Source organism: Thamnophis elegans, chromosome Z, assembly GCF_009769535.1.
Source record: "Thamnophis elegans isolate rThaEle1 chromosome Z, rThaEle1.pri, whole genome shotgun sequence".
NCBI classification, from domain to species: domain Eukaryota; kingdom Metazoa; phylum Chordata; class Lepidosauria; order Squamata; family Colubridae; genus Thamnophis; species Thamnophis elegans.
In genome coordinates, this window is record NC_045558.1 from 33,374,642 (window position 1) to 33,395,126 (window position 20,485).

The 20,485-nt window shown below is 36.9% G+C and overlaps 1 long non-coding RNA gene across 7 annotated transcripts in view; it reads left to right on the plus strand.

The window, feature by feature from the left end:
• Nucleotides 1-20,485, plus strand: part of LOC116520490 — a 37,883-nt gene that overhangs the window by 3,330 nt on the left and 14,068 nt on the right. The window contains exons 3-7 of one of the 7 annotated variants that reach the window (XR_004256795.1): nucleotides 1,726-1,775; nucleotides 2,455-2,530; nucleotides 4,287-4,400; nucleotides 6,171-6,375; nucleotides 18,161-18,266. This is a non-coding gene — a long non-coding RNA (uncharacterized LOC116520490). Of the gene's footprint in view, nucleotides 1-1,725; nucleotides 1,776-2,454; nucleotides 2,531-4,286; nucleotides 4,401-6,170; nucleotides 6,376-9,361; nucleotides 9,522-18,160; nucleotides 18,267-18,509; nucleotides 19,265-20,485 lie in introns of those variants that run through there. The other 6 variants (XR_004256790.1, XR_004256792.1, XR_004256791.1 and 3 more) reach the window with 6 other exon arrangements.

A 20,485-nucleotide genomic window follows, 5' to 3' on the forward strand; every position in this document is an offset into this window, starting at 1 on the left:
ATATCAATCTTAGTTTCATCTGTCTAGTGGCAATAAAAAAGCAACAAAAACATATTAACCATCTTATGGTTGTTTAACATATATTAACAGAGAAAGTTAATTTTGCTCTGCTTATCATTGATTGGTTATAGCTGTTCACACAATAGCAATAGCTCTTCAACTTATATACTGCTTCACAGTGCTTTACAGCCTTCTCTAACTGGTTTACAGAGTCAGCATATTACCCCCAACAATCTGGGTCTTCATTTTACCGACCTTGCAAAGATGGACGTCTGAGTCAACCTTGAGGCTTGTGAGATTTGAACTGCTGGCAGCCGGCAGTTGAAGCCTGCAGTACATTGGATTTTTCTTGTTTCTGCATGCAGCTAATACTTCCCAAGATTTGTTTCAAGATTTCCCCTAAGTCTTAAAATATACACTTACCTCTCATTTCTGTAACTGACATCAATTGCACTTTTTGACATTTCTCAATAGAGTGTAAAAAGTGTTTTATCTTCTCAAGAAATTTACCATCAATGTAATTCACTTCTAAGGCATCTAGATAAAATAAACTGATTCTATAAGAAAATTACTAAGCATGCTTGAAAATAGATATAATAAACGTATCTGAAATTCTTCAACACTTTCTCTGCAATTTTTTGTGCCTTCCAAAATACTATAGTACCATTGCCTTTACATGTCTAACAATAAAGTTCAAACTTGGTAATTTTTTTCATTCTGAATTTGTCTTCTCTTTTATTTGAAATATATAATTGGTATCTTTTAATAGGAAATTTGCGTTAGAAGCAGCATAGAGAATTAGGAATTATTCTAATAAATTAATGCTAGTAACTTACTATATATATCCATATATTATATGTACAGGTACTGTAGTTCTCACAACCATTTGTTTAGCAACCATTTGAAGTTTCTTGTGATGGTCCTTTTTCATATATAGTATCCCTATGGCCCTGTGATCAAAATTTAGGCACTTGGTAACTGGCAATGAAGTGTCCTAGAGAGTCATGGGATTGCCTTTTGCGATCTTCTCAGCCAGCTTCTCACAAGCAAAGTCAACAGGAAGCCTGATTTGCTTTATAGCTATGCGATTTACTTAACAACAGAAGTGATTTGTTAAAACTGGCAAAAAAAATCATATGGTTGGGCATGACTCAATCATTTTGCTTAGTTAATACTTTGCCTTCAACTGAAATTTTTATCCCAATTTTGGACATAAGTTCATTGCCACTTATAATATAACATTAGTAATCTGTATATTGCATAAAACTGTTTGGTGAAATGAAGAAGTATATATGTAGTTTAAAAAACCTAATTATGTTAGTCTGTGGAAGAAATTATACTGCAAAATTCTAGGCATGTGTGCTGTGATTCTCTCCCTTCTTGAGTCTTTTACTCTCCCCCCCCCCGCCCCCCCGCACAGCAAAATTATCAATAAAGCTACAACCTTGAAACAGGTGAGAGAGGACTTTGGTGCCACCAGCAAACAAGATACAGTACATAATAAAAGGTATCTTTCCTTCAGAAGTTTCAGATGGTCCAAAAGACAGGAAAACAAAGCACAGTGGCCCAGGAGGACAAAGAATAATATTTAAAAAATGCAAGAGCTCCACATGCTGACCATTAACAGGAAAAAGAGAGGGATGGGGACTTAAGACAGAACAGAGTTAAGAAAGAAATGTTGATAGTTGGAATAATGTATGGTAGTGATTTTTGTTTGTTTAATAGTGTCCAGTTCTAGGAGATACCTTGATTCTTGCAGAATATCGAAATAGGAAGTGAGTACAATTTTGGAACACTCAGAAATTATGTTTTTACTAACTAAACATTTCTCCAACAAACATAATCTCCCTTATAAGGAGATATAAAGATACACACTTGTAGAGGGACCTGTGCTTTTGTCTCTTAAATCTCATTTAATCTAGAATCCATGAGAGGGTCAAATGAGCATCTTTTGCCATATATTAATTACTTGAAACATAGTGGAAGTTTCTTTAGAAGGTGCTGACAAAGCACCAATAACATAGATGCTATCAATAAATTCAAACCAAGTTAAAAGTTACTGTTTCCATGTGGTCTCTTCTGTAGAGATGTGTTGTACAGAGGACATGAAATTATTGATTTAATTATAATCCATATACTCATTTTACAAAAAGATTTATCATTTTTCAAACATAATTACATTAAGCACCTGGTCTCTTTGAGTCTTAGTTGTTAACTGACTCATGATTTTATCAGAATCACTTGACAATGAACTTAATACAATATAAATAAGTTTTAGTCCATTCTTACTTAATCCTTATGTAATTACATATTTCTTTTAAGAACACTAGATTTTATCTTTAATGCACAGCTGGCTGAATATGATCATTTATATTGATAACTATTTTTTCTCCATCTTACAGCCCAGATCAGATGAGCTAATATTTTTCTTTTTGAACGTATTAATTCCTTTAGGCTTTATAAGTGATAATCAGCACCTTGAATTCCATTGAGAAGCCTATTAGGAGCCAGTGCAATTAGCAGACTAGAGGTAAGTATATTGAGGCATGTCCATAATTACCATGCCTCTGCATTCTAGTCCACTTGCAGCTTCCAGATTGTCTTTATGGAAAGCCCCATGTAGAGACATTGTGATAGTATAACCGACATGACTGATTGACCATGAGCAATTCTTCCAGGTGCAGGTAAAAGTACATTTGTATAGAATTATACAAAAGTCCTCCTGGCCATGATTGTCTCCTGCTCTTCAAGCAGAAACTGTGAATCAAAAAGAACTCACAGTTGCACAGAATAAGAAAGTGCAACACATACAAAAGATGGAAGTATTCCAGTTCTGGGATAAGGAGACCCACAATCATTTAGATTTGTCAAGACTGAATCAAAACCTTTTTGTTTAAAAAATTATGCCAAATCACAGTAGCCTCCAGACACTGGAATAGAATGTTTACAACATTGCTTGGATGTGATGATACGGGTGAAATTCGACTGGTTTGAACCGATTCAGGCGAACCGGTAGGGACAATTTCAATTGGTTCGCTGGACTGATAAAAACCACCCCTGGTTGGCCTTCAGGTTGCTCACTCGCCCCTTCCTGCCATTTGCTCTGCCTAACCACTCCCACTCTATATATGTTGCCTTTACCACGTGGCCTTGCTAATTGTCTCGCCAGTCGCCTTGCGCACTCAGCTCAACAAAGGTAAGCAATGCATACTGCCCTCTCACCTTTTGCCTTGAGTCAGGGATCAAGACCAAGGGACGCGCCATTTCCCGAGCCGCCACCCACTTTGACCAGGTTGGAGAATGCACCAATGTGAGCCAATTATTCTTTAAGTCAACCTGTTAAATATTAGACTTCTAAAGTTCATAAGTATTAATAATTGTGTTGCAAATAGCTGATTGCTTTTGTTTGGGTTTGGTTTGGGCGTGAGTTTTAGTATTTTAAAAGCCATTTTTCTAAAGAGTTTGTTTATCAATGTGGTAGCAGTCACTAAATAACTCACACTTTATTATCTTTGACATGCTTAACTGTTTCATTTTTTGGAAACCAAATAACAAGAATATATTCTCAGATTGCAAATTTTCCTACTAAAATTTATATGTAACCCCCAAGTCAATATGGTGGAGCTTTCATGGACATTTGTAGACATGCACAAAGTGGTGAATTTGAGAAGGGTGACACATTCCCAGCTGAAAGTCGAACAAAATGTTCTACTTTCTTGTTTTAGTTTTCCTCCTATGAACAAGCATTCTGTATTTCCCCGAGGAACAATGTTTCACTATTCGTTAATTCAATGTTTACAGCTATTTTAGAGAAATGACTAGATCAAATCTGAGAGTCAATTGGATTTCAAATTACAAGTGACCCAATTAATTTAATAACTGTACCCCAATAGCAGAGTTTATATTTACATTTTTGGTTAATTGTAGAACTATTAATTTCATCTATTTTTGTATGAATTTCATAAAAATGTTTATGTTCTAAAAAGGAAAATAAAATGTGAAGCATTAGAAGTCTAAGTCCAAAGCACACTTCTCCATTTTTTAGTCTGGAAATATTACTAGGAAATAATAGATATAAAAAATAACACAGATTTATAAAACAATTTTTGTATATATTGTAAGTTGTTTTCCACTTTTTAAAATAATATGCACATTTATTTTAATTAGTTAAAAGAATATGATTAATCAAAAATTTTAAGTAGGCTGGCAACCACAAAATCTATGTGGCCAAGAATTATGACTAATTGTCTTATTTGGTAAAAATACCCTTTTACTTCTTTCCCTAGACAGAAAGTTATTTGGTGGGTTGCTAAGTATCAATTTGGAAGTCTCTTATCTGCTGACAGCTGCACTCTCTAGATGTCAAGGAATAGTACTTGCTTAAAGAAGAAAAAATGATGGTTTGTCTTCTAAAAAACTATCAATTGGTATAGAAAATAGTCTTTGTAAATCCATTTCTAAGTACAAGTATTGCTTGCTATCCTGTACACCTTTACTGAATTGGGAAAAGTGGCTGCAATTTTATCTGACTCTGGTAAAATTGTCATTTCTTCAAAATGTGTATCAATCTGCTATGTATTTCCAAGGGCAATTTCTGTCTTTTAAAGTGCAGAGATCACCTGGCACAAAAGAATCTGAACTCTAATAGGGGTTGTCTCGTGCATTATGTAGAATATTTATTACTGTCTCCTCTTGTGACTGGGATTTTTCTCATTCTCTATTTCTCTGGACTTAAAAAGAGGACAGATGATCTTTTTTGATTAGATTTCAGAAAGCTATATTTACTACTCTGTGTGGGATACATGGCATCATACAAAGTATTCCTGTGTATTATATTTAATTCAAGAACATTTAAAGAGATGGAGAGAGAATTATGTGTCACTTCTCTACACATTTCAGATAAATAATGCATAACAGAAGATTTTAAACTAGTGGCATGTAAACTTCTTTGTCCTCAGGCAACATTTTCCCCTTGAATCATATACCAAGGCCCACATCCTAAGAAGTAGTAGAGTGAGGATACAAATTAAATTTGATTTAATAGCATTTAATTATAGGTTATGTGCCAGAGATTATAATATGTTTCAATTAGTGGCCAACTTCTGGAATTAAGAGTTCTTACGATGTTCTGAAGGTGAAGTGAAGGAGTCCATAGAGGAAGAAAATGAGAACATAGAAATTTTCTTAGCTTTACTGTTAATTTATGGATCTCTGCCCACCAGAAAAACCAACTTCTTCTCTTCTGTGGCTTGAGGAACTTCAGTTATTTGCTTATTTCTCACATTTATGTGACATTTCACAAAAAGTGACTGCGCAGTATAGGTTGCTTTAGATTCTATTTTTGAACTTTCAAAAAATCAAAATTCCCTTGTTATTATCACAATACCAATAATCAATCTGGAAGAATCTGTAAAAAAACATAGATAGCTTTTGTAACAAATACAGGTAGAAAAGGCAGAATTTTTGTAATTTAGCTAACAAACCACAGCTGTATTTGCATATGTGCTAAGCCGTGTTTTAAATACGATTTGTAGGAAAAAACCCACAATAACTGGATTCATACCACACGAAAAATAAAAAGTGAAGAATTGCTTTATAAATAGGGTGACTGTTATATATAGAGAGGGGGGAAATTACATTATGCTCAGTGCAAGAACTATACCATTTCTAAGTCAATGCATTCAACATAAATCTGCTGTACTTGTTTCTACATTACAAATTTGTTCTCCATTCATAGATTTCCAATAATCTGTGTTTCAGGATTTGTTTATTAAGTCTTCTAGGAAATGGATGCCAACCAGTAGTTGATTCTAAACAACAGTCATTAAGACATTTTTTCCTTAATTATAGTTTTGTACAACTGTCTAAGTCTAAAAATGACTTGATTTGAGCTATGGTGTGAATGCAGCCTATATGCAACAAATAGCATAGGCTTAATTTTTATCTATTAGTTTCAGATACTATGTGAACACAATTTCCTGTATTGCTTTCTGGCTCTCCCTTTCTTTTTATTTTATCAAGAAGTTCGGATATCTGAGGATTTGGGATAACTAATCATTTTTAAAAGTAAAAACTTACACTGTTTCTCAGTATTGAGATTGGCATGAAACATGAAACTCAAGAAAAATGCCTGATTTGAACTGAATGTTTATTATAACATTTTCTTGCAGACATAATGTACATAATGGCATGGGTCCAGGTTACATGAGGAACTGTCTCACCCAGGAAGTCTTAATGACTGTTGGCCCACTCCACCTCCGCCAGCAGAGAGGGCATATGTGGATCCCATTGATCAAGAAATTGTGACTGGCAGTGTCTAGGAGAAGAGCCTTCTCTGACGTGGCTCTTGCACTTTGGAACATCTTACCAGCTCAGGTCAGATTGGCTCCCACCCTCCTGACTTTTTGTAAGAGCTTTAAAGCCTGGTTCTCCCAGATGACATGGGAACCCAATGCGGGAGTCTGACTAATTAAAAGCTAATCTTTCCTCCCCCCCATATATATCTGGCTCCAGGGATGGGTTGCTTCCAATGTTTCTACCAGTTCGTTTTCTGCATGCTTTGAGCACGTGCTGCTTGCTTCACTCATGCACACGCCTGGTTCGCTGCAGTGATGTGCGGTCAGTTTTAGCCCTGGTGAGGCACTTTTTAGACTTGTGGACTTCAACTTCCAGAATTCCATAGCCAGGCATGCTCAGTTCCGATTTAAAGCGACAGCATTTTCCCCCCTTGCAAAATAAGTTTTCCCATTCTTTTTCTTCTCCCTCCCCCTCCTTCCTCCCTCTCTCCCTCCCCCCTCTCTCAAACAGACACACGCACACAGAGAACTTTGATCCCTCTCTCATTCACTCACCCTCAAACACAAACACAGAAGTTGGATTGGATATATTTTCCAAAGGCTTGAAAGCAGCTCCTCTGCCATACCCCCCTTCCCCTGCTGCCTTCCGATCAAACTTTTTGAATTCCTCCCCCCTCCCCACAAACGGATTTTTCTGTTAATAGGTTACATAGGTTTGGGATTGGTTAATATTAATTTATTAATAATATTAATAATACAACCAGGATATTGTAAACTAGTCTAGAAAGTTGAATAACATTCCAGAAGAAGCAATTCAATTTGCTTAAAAACAATTGCAAGGAAGTCAGAGTTGAGGTCTACTCAAAGGCAACTTTTCCTTTAATTTATCAAAGTTATTACCTGTATTTTATTTTCTATGTCCTTCTAGAAATAATGCCAAAGAGACAAAAAAAAACCCCACTAAGCATCAGTGAGTAAGAAATGCTGAAGTGTATAATTGTTATATGAAGAAACAACTATAGTTTTAGAGAGCATTTAGACCATAATAATGCAATCTGCAATGTTTGTAAAATATTTTCATTTTTCTAGGTTTCTTCAATTTAATAATTACTTTTTGCATTTCTTTACTGATTGTTTTTATATCTTTGTTGCTTTATTGATTGTGGTATATTGCCCAGAGTTATTTTTTCAGACATGGGCAATCATATAAATAACAAATAAAATAATTGGCTGAAAGTTTGAAATAACTTACAACCCAAGTAGCTATCAAAAACACCATATATTATTATTTTGAATCCATAATCTTGCACTGTAATTTCAATAAGTAGAATATATACAGCAACATCAGGAAATGAAGAATGTTGCTAGATTTATAGGTTCACGTTGTTGTATTATTCCTCAGTATCTAAAAATGGTGGCATCCTCTGTTTAAAGAAGTTTAGAATTCTGTTTGGTTGAGCAAAACTTCCTTAGACCGGGCTGTCCAACCATAGCAATTTTAAGACTTCGGTACTTCAACTAGGAGTGAAATACTATTGGTTTGGAGTGGTTCGCCCAAACCAGTAGTAAAAAATGCTACCAGTTTGTCCGAACCAGTAGCTCCGATGATCAGCTGTGCAATAATCAGCTGTGCCACTTAATTTCTAATTGCGCTGCACAGCTGATTGTCATACAGCTGATCATCGGAACTACCGCTTTGCCTGAACCAGTAGCATTTTTTTTAATTAATTTTTTTTTAATTTTTAAGTTAAAACAAGTACAACATCTTTCTTTACATGCTATAGAAAGTGTGTCAGTCGGTCACAAATAAACTTTCGTGCATCTCCTCCACAGTCAACAAACATAACTCATGTTAACTCGAGCATTTTAACTCAAATATTCATACATATCACCATCATCATATATCCATTTTCATTTGACTGTAATTATTATTTAAAAATATTAATAAAAATAATAATCTTAAACAATACATGCCCACACCAGTGGGAGAAGGGGAAAAAAAAGACAGAAAGAACAAAAGACAAGGCAGGGAAGAAAAAACAAAACAAAAAACAAAAAACAAAAACAAAAACAAACACAAACAAACAAACAAAAAGAACACAGGTATATATTATATATATATATATAAAAAGTATATCAGCTGGTTACAACATGTTTTGGTGCATCTCTTCCATTAATTCATATTAATTCAAATATCTTAACTCAAATGTTTACCATATTAACATCATTATACCTCCACTTTTAGTTGACTACAGTTATTTAAACATCCTTCATCCTTAACTATGCCAAAGAATTAATCCATAACACCTGCTGACATTTCATTTACTTATTTGTAAAATCCTCTATTAACATCAAATCCTCATATCCTATTTTAGCTGAACATCCATAATATTTAATACCAAAAAGTCCATCTTCCATGCAGTATAGTTTATTATCATTCTCCCTTCTTTATGTAGTAATATCATATATCATAACATTTTCCCCATATTAGTTAACATTTAACTGTATATATGTTATTTTATTTTTTAATAGTGATAATTATTGTGATTAATAACCTTTGTATATAATCCAAAAATATTTCCAACCTTCCTTTCTCATATCCAATTATTATTTATCATATCAACTCCACATTATATACATTACTATCAATATCAATTATTATTCAGCTATATCTATTACAAATAAGAGTAATTAGATTTAGCTAATTTTCAATTGTATTCTTCAATCTATCAGCCTATGTCTCTCCAATAGCAAACTTCCTTAGTTCTATTGCCATTCTTAAAACAAGTTCCCCAAACATTTTTATAAGCAAGTCCAAACAGAAATATCTTCGCACCTTTTGCTTAGGATGCCTCTGGTATAGTAACATTGTCCTTGGCTTGTTCCACTCAATTTGTCTTTGATTTTCAAGGGTGGTATCAAAAATTCTGCAAATAATGTTTCATAAAGTATAGATTCTTTAATGCTTCTCATTCCTCCTGCAATCTGTCTTTTGAGATAACTTTTTTGTATGGCCGCCCCTCTTTCAAGCGTTGCATCTCTTTCTCTTTCTGCCTCCGAAGTAGACCAGACGCCCGACGTGTCAGCAAGTTGAGAGACTTCCTTTTTGACATTCTTCGTTTGAATTTCAGGAGCACGCAAACGTTCAACGTTCTCACTCTTTCTTTCATATTTTAATGTTAAAAACAACAGATAGTCCAGTTTTTTTTCAGATTTTTCATATGTATCAAACAACTTTTGAAAAGCGGAAAAAATCATTTGAAACGAATCACTTGAAGCAAGTACAGACGCCATGATGTGACGCAGAAGATATTTGCAAGTAAGGACACGCTGGGAGCTATGCAATCTTATCTGATCTTAGACCAACATAGCCAAGCAGTAAAGTGTCAAGTTATAAGAAGCCAATTATAGTAAATTGGTTTACAGCCCACTTAAAGAGAGCCTGAGGGAGTGTTGAAGTAAAGTAAACTTTGCTTTATCCACGTAAACAGCATTCAAAACATTTAAGAAATAGGGTAACCACCAGCCATCAATCCATTAAAAAAAAACCAATTCGCCGCTAGATTCTTCTGTTCTTTGGTTTCAATTAGCTTAGATTTTAATGTGGACCATCTCTCTTTGAGTAATAAAATCAGCTTACCAGTTGAAATCACTTCTAGGGGCTACCTGCAGTTTCGGTTAGCATACAGCTAATCCAGAAAGGGTTGGCAAAAGGGGTTGAATTCCGAGCCCCCCCGAGATCTGCGAACGTCTCTGAGGTCACTGGATCTTCCCAAACCTTCACTGTCTCTCCAGGACAGCTAGGATCGAAAACGACCCGTCCAATTCTTCCGGAATAGGGGAATTTCAGGAATGGCCTGAAACTCCGTCTTCTCACTGCTGAGCCCCGCCTTCTCCAACCAGTAGCATTTTTTATTATCGGTTCAGACTAACGATGCACACAGATAGCAAACCAGTAGCAGACTTAAGAGCATTTCACCCCCGACTTTGACTCCCCAACTGAGTTCAAGTCTACAAATCTTAAAATTGCCAAAGCAGAAGACTCCTGCTTTAAGATTGATGTAGTGGCTGTTTTAGATAGCAGACACTGAAAGCAGGAGGAAAAACCTGTAGAGTTTTGGGATTGCTATAATCATTACAGGTAGTCCTCAACCTGTGACCACAAATGAGCCCAAAATTTCTGTTGTTAAGTAAGACATCTGTTAAGTGAGCTTTGCCCAACTTTATGACCTTTCTTGCCACAGTTGTTAAGTGAATCACTACAGTTGGTAAGTTAATAACCCAGTTGTTAAATGAATCTGGTTTCCCCATTGACTTTGCTTGTCAGAAGGTTACAAAAGGTGACCTTGGGATACAACAACGATCATAAATATGAATTTGCCAAGAATGTGAATTTTGATCACATGATCATGGGGATGCTGCAAAGGTCGTAACAATGAAAAACAGTCATGTCACATTTTTCAGTGCCATTGTAACTTTGAACGGTCACTAAATGAACAGTTGTAAGTCAAGGACTTACTTGCACTATTGATCCAAATTTTAAATTCTTCTGGATTCATTTTATTTAAAATTTGTGTAAGAAAGGCCACTCCAAATTGTGAAAAGATTTTTCTGCATCTAGGAATATTACTGCCACTTTTTTATTATGTTTGATTCATTTTATTGCATTTATCATAAAACTGCTGTTTTCATTCATCTTCCTCTTGAGAATGTAATCTCAACAACAGTAGATTATCCAAATTCAATTTATTCTTAATGATTAAAAATTATGCAATATTATTTCCCAATTTCATGAATTTCTGTTTAATTCTTTATCTGGAACCATCAGATAAAGAATTAAACCTATTGAAAATATTTGTACTAAGAACATGACTTCATGGTTATATTACTTATTTCCACTGGAGTGCTTGTAACAGGCTATATAAAAAAAATATATAAATACTATATACTATAAATACTATAATCTAGATTTCATTTGGAATAAAGTATATGGGCATCATATTTTCTTCTGTTTCTATCTGTTCTTGTATTTATGGCTATTCTCTTACATCAATGAAAAGTGGGTACAGTTTATATTTTATGCAGCCCAATCCCGTTAACGGTTAAGCTCAATACAATGTATGTATTATTTTTTTGGAAACGTTCATGAAGCTACTATAACTAAAATAATGACCTATTATTTTAGGCATAGTAGCTTCATAAATGTTTCCATATAAATAATTATACATTATCAGCTTGCAGGGTTGGCTGAATTTCATTATGTAATGTGTATGTATATAGGTACATACATATATGCATGCATACATACGTACGTACGTACGTACGTACGTACGTACATACATACATACATACATACATACATATTGTATTCCTCTCGGAGCAGTGGAGTTATGATCTTGGTCTGAGGGGAAATGAGATCATTCCCCTGTCGTGGTCAGACCACTGCCTACTGAGGCTAGACCTCCGGAGGCCAAACCCCCACCGTAGGGAGGAGGAACCGACCAGGTGGTTCCGCCCCAGGCGACTTATGGACCCAGTAAGGTTCCAGACGGAGCTTGGGGTTACTCCAGATGCTCTCGCCCACAGTTCGGCGGAGACTCTTGCTGCTGCCTGGCACTCGGCAGCATCAGAGTCTCTGGACCGGATTGCGCCACTACGGCCCCTCCGGGTCAGCGGCCCACGGAGGCCTCCTTGGTTCACCGAGGAGCTCCGTGAGATAAAGCGCCGGAGGAGACGCCTAGAGCACCTGTGGAGGTCCGATAGGTCCGAGTCGAGCCGGGCACTGTTGACAGCTTGCACCAAGGAGTATATTCGGGCTCTAAGAACAGCCAAAAGATCACACATTGCCTCCTTGGTAGCGTCCGCCGAGTCCCGCCCAGCCGCCCTGTTTAGGATAACCCGCTCCCTCCTAAATAGGAGGGAGACGGAGAACCCCTTACAGGGTAAGGCTGAGGAGTATGTACAGTTCTTGGCGGACAAAGTTGCTCGGTTTCGATCGGACCTGGACTCCACTCCTGCAGATCCAGCCGAGACACAAGGGAATGATCTGGCAGACCATCTCTGGGTTGAGTTTCAGGATGTTGCCTCCGGGGATGTGGACAAGGCTATGCGAGCTGTGAGTGCCTCCACCTGTATACTGGACCCGTGTCCCTCCTGGCTGGTTGCCAACAGCAGTGAGGTGACACGAGGCTGGATCCAGGCGGTTGTTACCACCTCTCTTCGGGAGGGGCATCTCCCCACCGCGCTGAAGGCGGCGGTGGTGAGACCCCTCCTGAAGAAACCGTCCTTGGATCCAGCAGTTCTTAACAACTACCGTCCAGTCTCCAACCTCCCCTTTGTGGGGAAGGTTGTTGAGAAGGTGGTGGCCTTCCAGCTTCAGCGTACCTTGGAGGAAGCTAACTATCTTGACCCCTTCCAGTCTGGCTTCAGGCCCGGTTACAGCACAGAAACCGCTTTGGTCGCATTGACCGATGATCTCTGGAGAGCCAGAGATGGAGGCTATGCGTCCATCCTGGTTCTCCTTGACCTCTCAGCGGCTTTCGATACCATCGACCATGGTATCCTTCTGCGACGACTGCGGGAGGTGGGGGTGGGCGGCACTGTTCTACAGTGGTTCTCCTCCTACCTCTCGGACAGGTCGCAGTCGGTGTTGGTGGGGGGGCAGAGATCGTCCCCGAGGCCCCTTACTTGTGGGGTGCCGCAGGGCTCGGTCTTATCCCCCCTACTATTTAACATATACATGAAACCGCTGGGCGAGATCATTCGGAGGCACGGGATAAAATACCATCAGTACGCGGACGATACACAGTTGTATCTGTCCGCCCCGTGCCAACTCAATGAAGCGGTGGAAGTGATGAACCGGGGCCTTGAGGCTGTCAAAGACTGGATGAGAGCTAACAAACTGGTGCTCAACCCGGAAAAGACCGAGTGGCTGTTGTGTTTTCCTCCCAAGGATTTGGCTAATGTTCCATCAATCAGGCTGGGGGGACAAAATGTATACCCCTCAGACAGGGTCCGCAACTTGGGAGTCCTCCTGGACCCACAGCTGAGTTTCGACCATCATTTGTCAGCTGTGACCAGGGGGGCATTTGCTCAGGTTCGCCTGATGCGCCAGTTGCGGCCCTACCTGAATCGGGAGGCACTCACAACAGTCACTCGAGCCCTTGTGATCTCCAGGCTGGAATACTGCAATGTGCTCTACATGGGGCTGCCCTTGAGGAGCATCCGGCGACTTCAGCTAGTCCAGAATGCGGGCCGCGCGAGTGATCGTGGGCGCACCACGGTTTCGCCCACATAACACCGATCCTCCGTGAGCTGCGCTGGCTACCTGTTGATCTCCGGGTGCACTTCAAGGTCCTACTTACCACTCACAAAGCGCTCCATGGTAGTGGATCTGGCTATTTGAGAGACCGCCTTCTGCCAATTACCTCCCTGCGTCCCATCAGATCGCACAGGGTAGGCCTCCTCCGAATTCCATCCGCCAGTCGGTGCCGACTGGCGACTACGCGGAGGAGAGCCTTCTCAGTTGCAGCTCCGACGCTATGGAACAATCTCCCTGTGGAGATCCGCACCCTCACCACCGCCCAGGCCTTCCGCACGGCCCTTAAGATCTGGCTGTCCCGTCAGGCCTGGGGATAAAAAATCTTAGTTCGTCCCCTCCCGAATGATGAATGAATGTTGTGCTCTATTTTTAATATTATGTATTGTCTTATGTTTTTTGTCTTTGTACCCCCTTCCCCGTGTTTTGTAAGCCGCCCTGAGTCCCCTCAGGGAAAAGGGCGGCCTATAAATTATAATAAACATTCTAAACATTCTAAACATACATACATACATTGTTTCATCGACAGTAGTAGAAGCTTAAACATGTCCTTTTGCATTTGGTAGAATCTTAATCCTTGTATGTTTTAAATTAGTTTGTGTAACATAAAATTCAACTCAGGCTCTCTGTGATTGAAAGGGAATTAATCTCAAAGCCTGTAAAATGCAATTTGTATGCAGCAACAGTGACATCTGGTGGCTCTTTGTACATACTACAATTTGCAGGATACACAAAATATTTTAACCCATTATAGAAATTCTGTTGGCAGTTCTGTATGAGTACTGTGCACCAGTTCAAAAGCAGTTTTTGATCTCTACACTCCCATGGTGTCCACTGATTTTGACAGCCAAGCCAATTTATTTTGAGGTAAATTACAATGCAACCCAAATAAAAGTTCCAGTTTCGCAGTCATGTAGCTCTGGAAAGCTTAGAGGCAGTTCATTTGCTCAATGAAGGGGAGGCGCAATCCCATTCTTTTGCTGGCTCCTTGGAGCTGCTTAATCAGGTTCCTTAAAGGGAATAGCGTAAAAGCAGAAATAGGAGAATTCCAAGGACTTGATCTAATGGGCTTGGAGTTGTGGCATTTGGAGGACCACAGATTCCCAACTCAATATTAAATGAAGGCTATTAAAGTATTTTCACTATTGACAGGTAGTATATAGACAGATTTGATGGATACGTTAATTCCAGTTAATATAATAATGTCTTTGGTCCTGTATCAAAAAGCATCCCAAATCATTGAAATGAATATAATATTTTTCTTTAGGAAAAGCTCTACATGATGTAATATAAAGAATTTCTGTCCCAATAATCAAGTTTAAACAATTGCAGAGTTTGTTTCTTGAGCTGCTGCTGAGCACTTAGGCAGGACCTCCACCAACTGCTTTGTTTTTTTTCCCAGTTTTGTTCTGCTACTCCTTCCATATTAGCAATTGCCATTCATAATTTGAATCATGAATGTTCACTAATCATAATTCTGCATCATGAATTAGTTTGTAGCCTTACACTGAAGTGTATAATTCCCCAAGTACATCGTTATTTCATGCCATAGCTGGTATGGAAAGATGTGCATTGACTTTGCAATGCTTAATACTGCAAATATTAATATATTGTGCAAATAATGCAAATGTCAAAGAAAGCATATATAGTGGTCATTGATATAAATAGAATATCAATAAAATATTCTTATACCAAAGTGATGGACAGTGGGCTCTTTATCAGAAGGGTGGAATTCTCTGAATATATTAACCTTATTTTTTTTTAAAAAAGGATGCATAATACCAGTAATTTTAATATAGCAAAGGTATTAAAGGATACTTTCCAACATCTATCAAATCCTCATTAGTGTGATGTCAATTATTGCTGAAAAAATGGAGCAACAGCAGATATCAGAATTTGTCTGCTGGGTACCATGTTCCATGTAGTGGAAGTAAAATTACAATCTGGAAGATAAGGCTCTCATTTTGCTAAAAAAAGTGGATATTTTTGCGTTCCACAGCCACGAATGCAATTGGCTTTTCAACTTGCATTAGTTAATAGAATTTTGTCCTCCAATTCTCTGAAGAGTTTTCCTCCCTCAACATCTTTACTGACTTCTCACAGAAAAGGAGCAATTGCCTCAAAGATATTTGAAAGGAAAGCATATATTAAGCTACATATAGGACCCAAAAGATCATTAGTTGACTTTGCTTTGTTTCTAGTGCAAAAATGTGGAATTAAGGGCCCACGGGAATACTGTAGGCCTGAGTTCATCAAAACTCATTCCGGTTAGAAGCTCCCTTGGCATTTGAGCTCAAGCAATTAGTATTATGAGCTTTGATTAAACTGGTTCACTGCTGCATTCATCATTAACCATTCAGGGTAAATAATTACAAACTTTTTCAAAGGTCTCAGAACTATCACTCTTCATTACATTTTATATTATTAGAAAAGAGCACAAGATAACTTAAAGCTGTCCTATTTGGGTTGCAAAAACTGGATAAACATGAGATGGCAGATATATTTGCTCCCATCTCATGGTCGTCAACATTTTTGCAGTTCAGGGCCATAGTTAAGCCCTCCCCTTCACCTTTGCCTTCCCCTTCCTTCTAAAAGAAAAAAGTCTTACTCCAGACAGGGCACCAAAGACAAGTAGAAAACCAAGAGCTTTCTAAATCATAGCTCATTACTTTATCACCAGACTTACTTATGTTTCCCTGAACAACTTTTCTTCCATGTAGTTGGCCACAAATATACTTCTTCCAAGTGATTTGGCAAAACCTCTCCCTAGGAAAGTTTGTTCTAATTTGTTTTAAAACAAATATCATTACATAATAAATATAATCTAAATGCAAAAGGCAATAGAAATTTTCCTTACAAAGAAAGTAATCATGTGCAATCATAAAATATGACCAAAACCTTAAAATTTAAAAATTTATGTATTATTTTACAGCCGTACAATAATTTTCCTTGTATTACTGTTGCATCTCTTCCTGGCTGGGTTCGGTTAGTTTTTTTGCAATTAAGTCAAAGAGGAACATCCTTTGCTAGTACTTTACTGTTTTTTATATTTGCTTCTGATAACATTTTGGTGGCAATTTATTGATAGTTTTCAACTTATGACCATAGTTGAACCCAAAATTCCATCCAAAGTTCTATATATGTATATCAATGTCATCAAGAACCATCTATGACCAATATTCAGAATATAGCTTACAATATTAAAGCTAGTTACTAGCTGTAAACCAAAAAACTGTTCTACTCTTGCCTTACATATGAAATCGAGCTAGGAGACTGGGCATCACTTCAAAGGGTTGTTGTGAGGAAAATAGCAGAAAGAAGGAGCATTGGATATGTTAAGTTATTTGTAAACATAATAAAAGCAGAATAAAAAAGTGGGTATGGCTAGCATGAATTACTCTGCATCATCTCACATATTCATTTTGTCAAGATAGCATTTTAGGGCGAACCAATAAAAAAGCATTATAAAATATCCTGGACTTTAACTAATAATCCAATTTACAGTACCATAGAAGTATATTCTATAATTTTTTTCCAGAAGCTTTCTAAAATCCCAGATCATTTATTATGTGTAAGGATGGCTGAAAAATTAAAACTTGGTTCTACAAAATAAGATGATAATTGCTATATTTTGGAATGTCACACCCAATTAAAAAAAAACAGCCCAGTAGTTTAGTTGTGTGAAAACTTTGACTAATTTTAACAAGATTGTTTTTCAAATGTTGAAAAAGTATATAAGAACATATTTGAGATCATTGTCTGTAACAGCCAAGACAATATAGTAGTCAAATGGCAACATCACTTCTAAAAACACATTGCACTTTCCTTTGAATGAAAGTGATTGGAAGAGCATCATTCATCAAATTCTGATTAAAGATAGATATGGCAGGGAATAGCAAAATAAAATTTCATCTCAAGCTAGAATCATTGGTAGGTACAACATACATGATTATTAAAGAATTGACTAATCAGTGCTCACCCTGGCTTTTTTTCATGCCATTTCCATAATTTTAGAATAGATGAATAAAAATATATGAATTTTAGAATATATGATAGAATACAATTCATAATATTATTTCTTTCAGGTCCCACCTGTCTGCCTTGATTATTTTGATAGTATTTTACAACTGTAAATTAATGATAGACAAATTCACAGATTTGATTCAGATGGGCTCCCATAAATTGAACTATTTTTTCCCCAAAACTGGGAAATATCTTAATTCTAAACAAAACCTAATAAAAGCTCCCAATTGGGAAAAATACATTTTATAAGCCCACCTGCTGGCCCAGATCAGAAAATTAACTCTACAGAAAAGCTAGAACTTATTTTGCTGAGAGTGACTATAAAAACAGAATCTTGCAAAAATGTAAGATTGATTGTTCTACCTCTTTCCTCTTTTTCTGTGAATCAGAGGTATCTGGCTGAGTCTTTTCAAAGTATTTTTCTGTTATAGACTGAATATATTGTTCTCTTATAACCTGTATTTTCCTATTCACTTAACACTTGGTATATTTCATTAATATATGGCCATTAATATCCAACCAGATGGTGGATAGATACAGAGAAAATCACCATATTTTCCCAAGCTTATTATATCTGAACCAGGAAACCAAGACTCTGCTATGATGCCTCTTCTAACAGTTACTCTCAGGTAATTTCATAGTCTAAATAAAGTATGCCTAGTTTTTTGCTTGGTTACTTAGAGTTACTTAGGTTTTTCTCCACTACAATCTTCCTCTGAAAAGCATAATTCATGTATATGTAGTTTTTATATATCTATATCTATATTACATTTATATTTTATATTTATATTGCGTGTATGCATGTGTTTATATGTATATGTATGTGTTTGTGTGTGTGCATGTGTTTATAATTCCATTCCATTCCATTCTAGTAGGTACCTGGAGGAACTTTCACTGCTTTTAGAAGCTTGCTTAACTAGGAAAACTACCAAGGAACATGAGGACTGTAGGCTATACTGGGAACGTAGACAACAGATCAGAAAGCAGTAGCAAACCAGGAAAAATGCATCTTTGTGTCCTTTTAGTAGCCATGAAAATGTGTCTTTTTAAAAAATACATATGAATATGTATATGTCTATATATCTTCGTTGCCAACAATGGAATGTACACATGCATAACTAATACAACGTATATTTTAAAAGTTTATTTGATACAGAGGAAAAAGAGGAATGAAAGTTATATCTCAGGTGGGCAGAAGAAATTTCTTATTGCTGCCAAAGATTTGTATTTATAAATTATAACTGCCCTCCATTTTTTCTGTTATTCATATGTATACATATTGAATACATATTCATATATATTTAAGCATGCATAAAGATTGCTTATATTCATTCCCAAGCCAGCAAAACCAAAATGAAGAAGGGATTTAGTTTTCTGGGCCACAAGAAATATCCCTGAAGAGCAGCAAGCTCCATATTTGATGACTGCTAAAATAGTTGGTAATTCAGTTGTGTTGAACACCATCAGTTTGTTCAGATGTTTCCTACATCATATCATTTTACATTTTGCATATCCATTTGACTAATGTATTGTTATTAATATTTTTCTATAAAAGTAAAATATATTAAACTTGGAGCTTTTGTTACTCCATATTATTTAGCTCTAAAAGATCAAATTTTATTTTTGTCTGTCTGCATTTAAATAATATATCTTTAATGTCTACTTAACCTTCTGTTAACCTGTTCCATTAAAATTCTTCAGACACACTGTAGTGATGCTCATAATCTCTAGTTCATTATCTTAATTAGATCTATCCTATATTGTCCCACTCTTCATTCTCATTAGTTTAAAGGTGATCAGCCTTCAAAAGGCGGGTGGACGGAATTCACTATTGTGGCCATCTAGCATTCACCTTCTTTTGAATCTTTCAGGTGTAATAATGATGCCACTACCTGACAGATTTAATTAAAAGTTGCTTTCAAATGATGTGAAGAGTCATTTTGGAAAATGAAGACAAAATTAATTCATGGATGTAAAATGCCTACACTATAATGGATCTGAATTGAACTGGATTCCTTATTAAAATGTAAATGACACATTAAAAGTGGCATGAAAATTAATGTCCCTGATCCAAGAAGCACTTTTAAAAACCTTTTCTAGACGAAGAATATTTATTCAAGTAGGAATACTAACAATAGTGTCTAAGTATTATTGTTTCAGTATTCCATTTTTAAAAGTCTTTCCTTCGAAGAATTTACCAGATTCTACTGACTTTAAACAAATCTCGATGTACCATCACTTATCTATTTGAACATTTTAGTTTGTATCTCCAGCACCAACTTTTCATACAACACTTCCATTCTTGCCAAAAGAAAACAGGACCCTTTAATTTACTACATCTAAAGTCTTTTTTTCCACCTATATAAGTTCATTTTCATATAATCTCAAACAAGAAAATTGAACACACTATGGAAAGTGGGTCTCTCTCTCTCTCTCTCCCTCCCTCCCTCCCTCCCTCCCTCTCTCTCTCCCTCCCTCCCTCCACATCCAATGTGTGGATTCTGGGAATTGAAGTCCATATCTTAAAGTTGCCATGGTTCAGAAACACTGTTGTACTAAAGATAAAACACTTTTTTCTGCTGCAAATTATCTTTCTAAAAATATTGATTTAGAATAGGTAATATTTCAACAAACTGGTGTAGTGCCACCCCTGAAAGGGCAGCTAAAGTCTGGATCCCTCTGTCCTTTTGTCCAGGCAATTGGGGCTTCCCTCACTCCTTCAGTCTTGTCATCTACTCTGTATATACTGTAACATCATCTACTGTCATCTACTGTGTATTACTCACCTTGCATCTCAACATCTGTCTCTCTATCTCTCTCTTGATCTGTCAGATTATTGGTTCCCCAC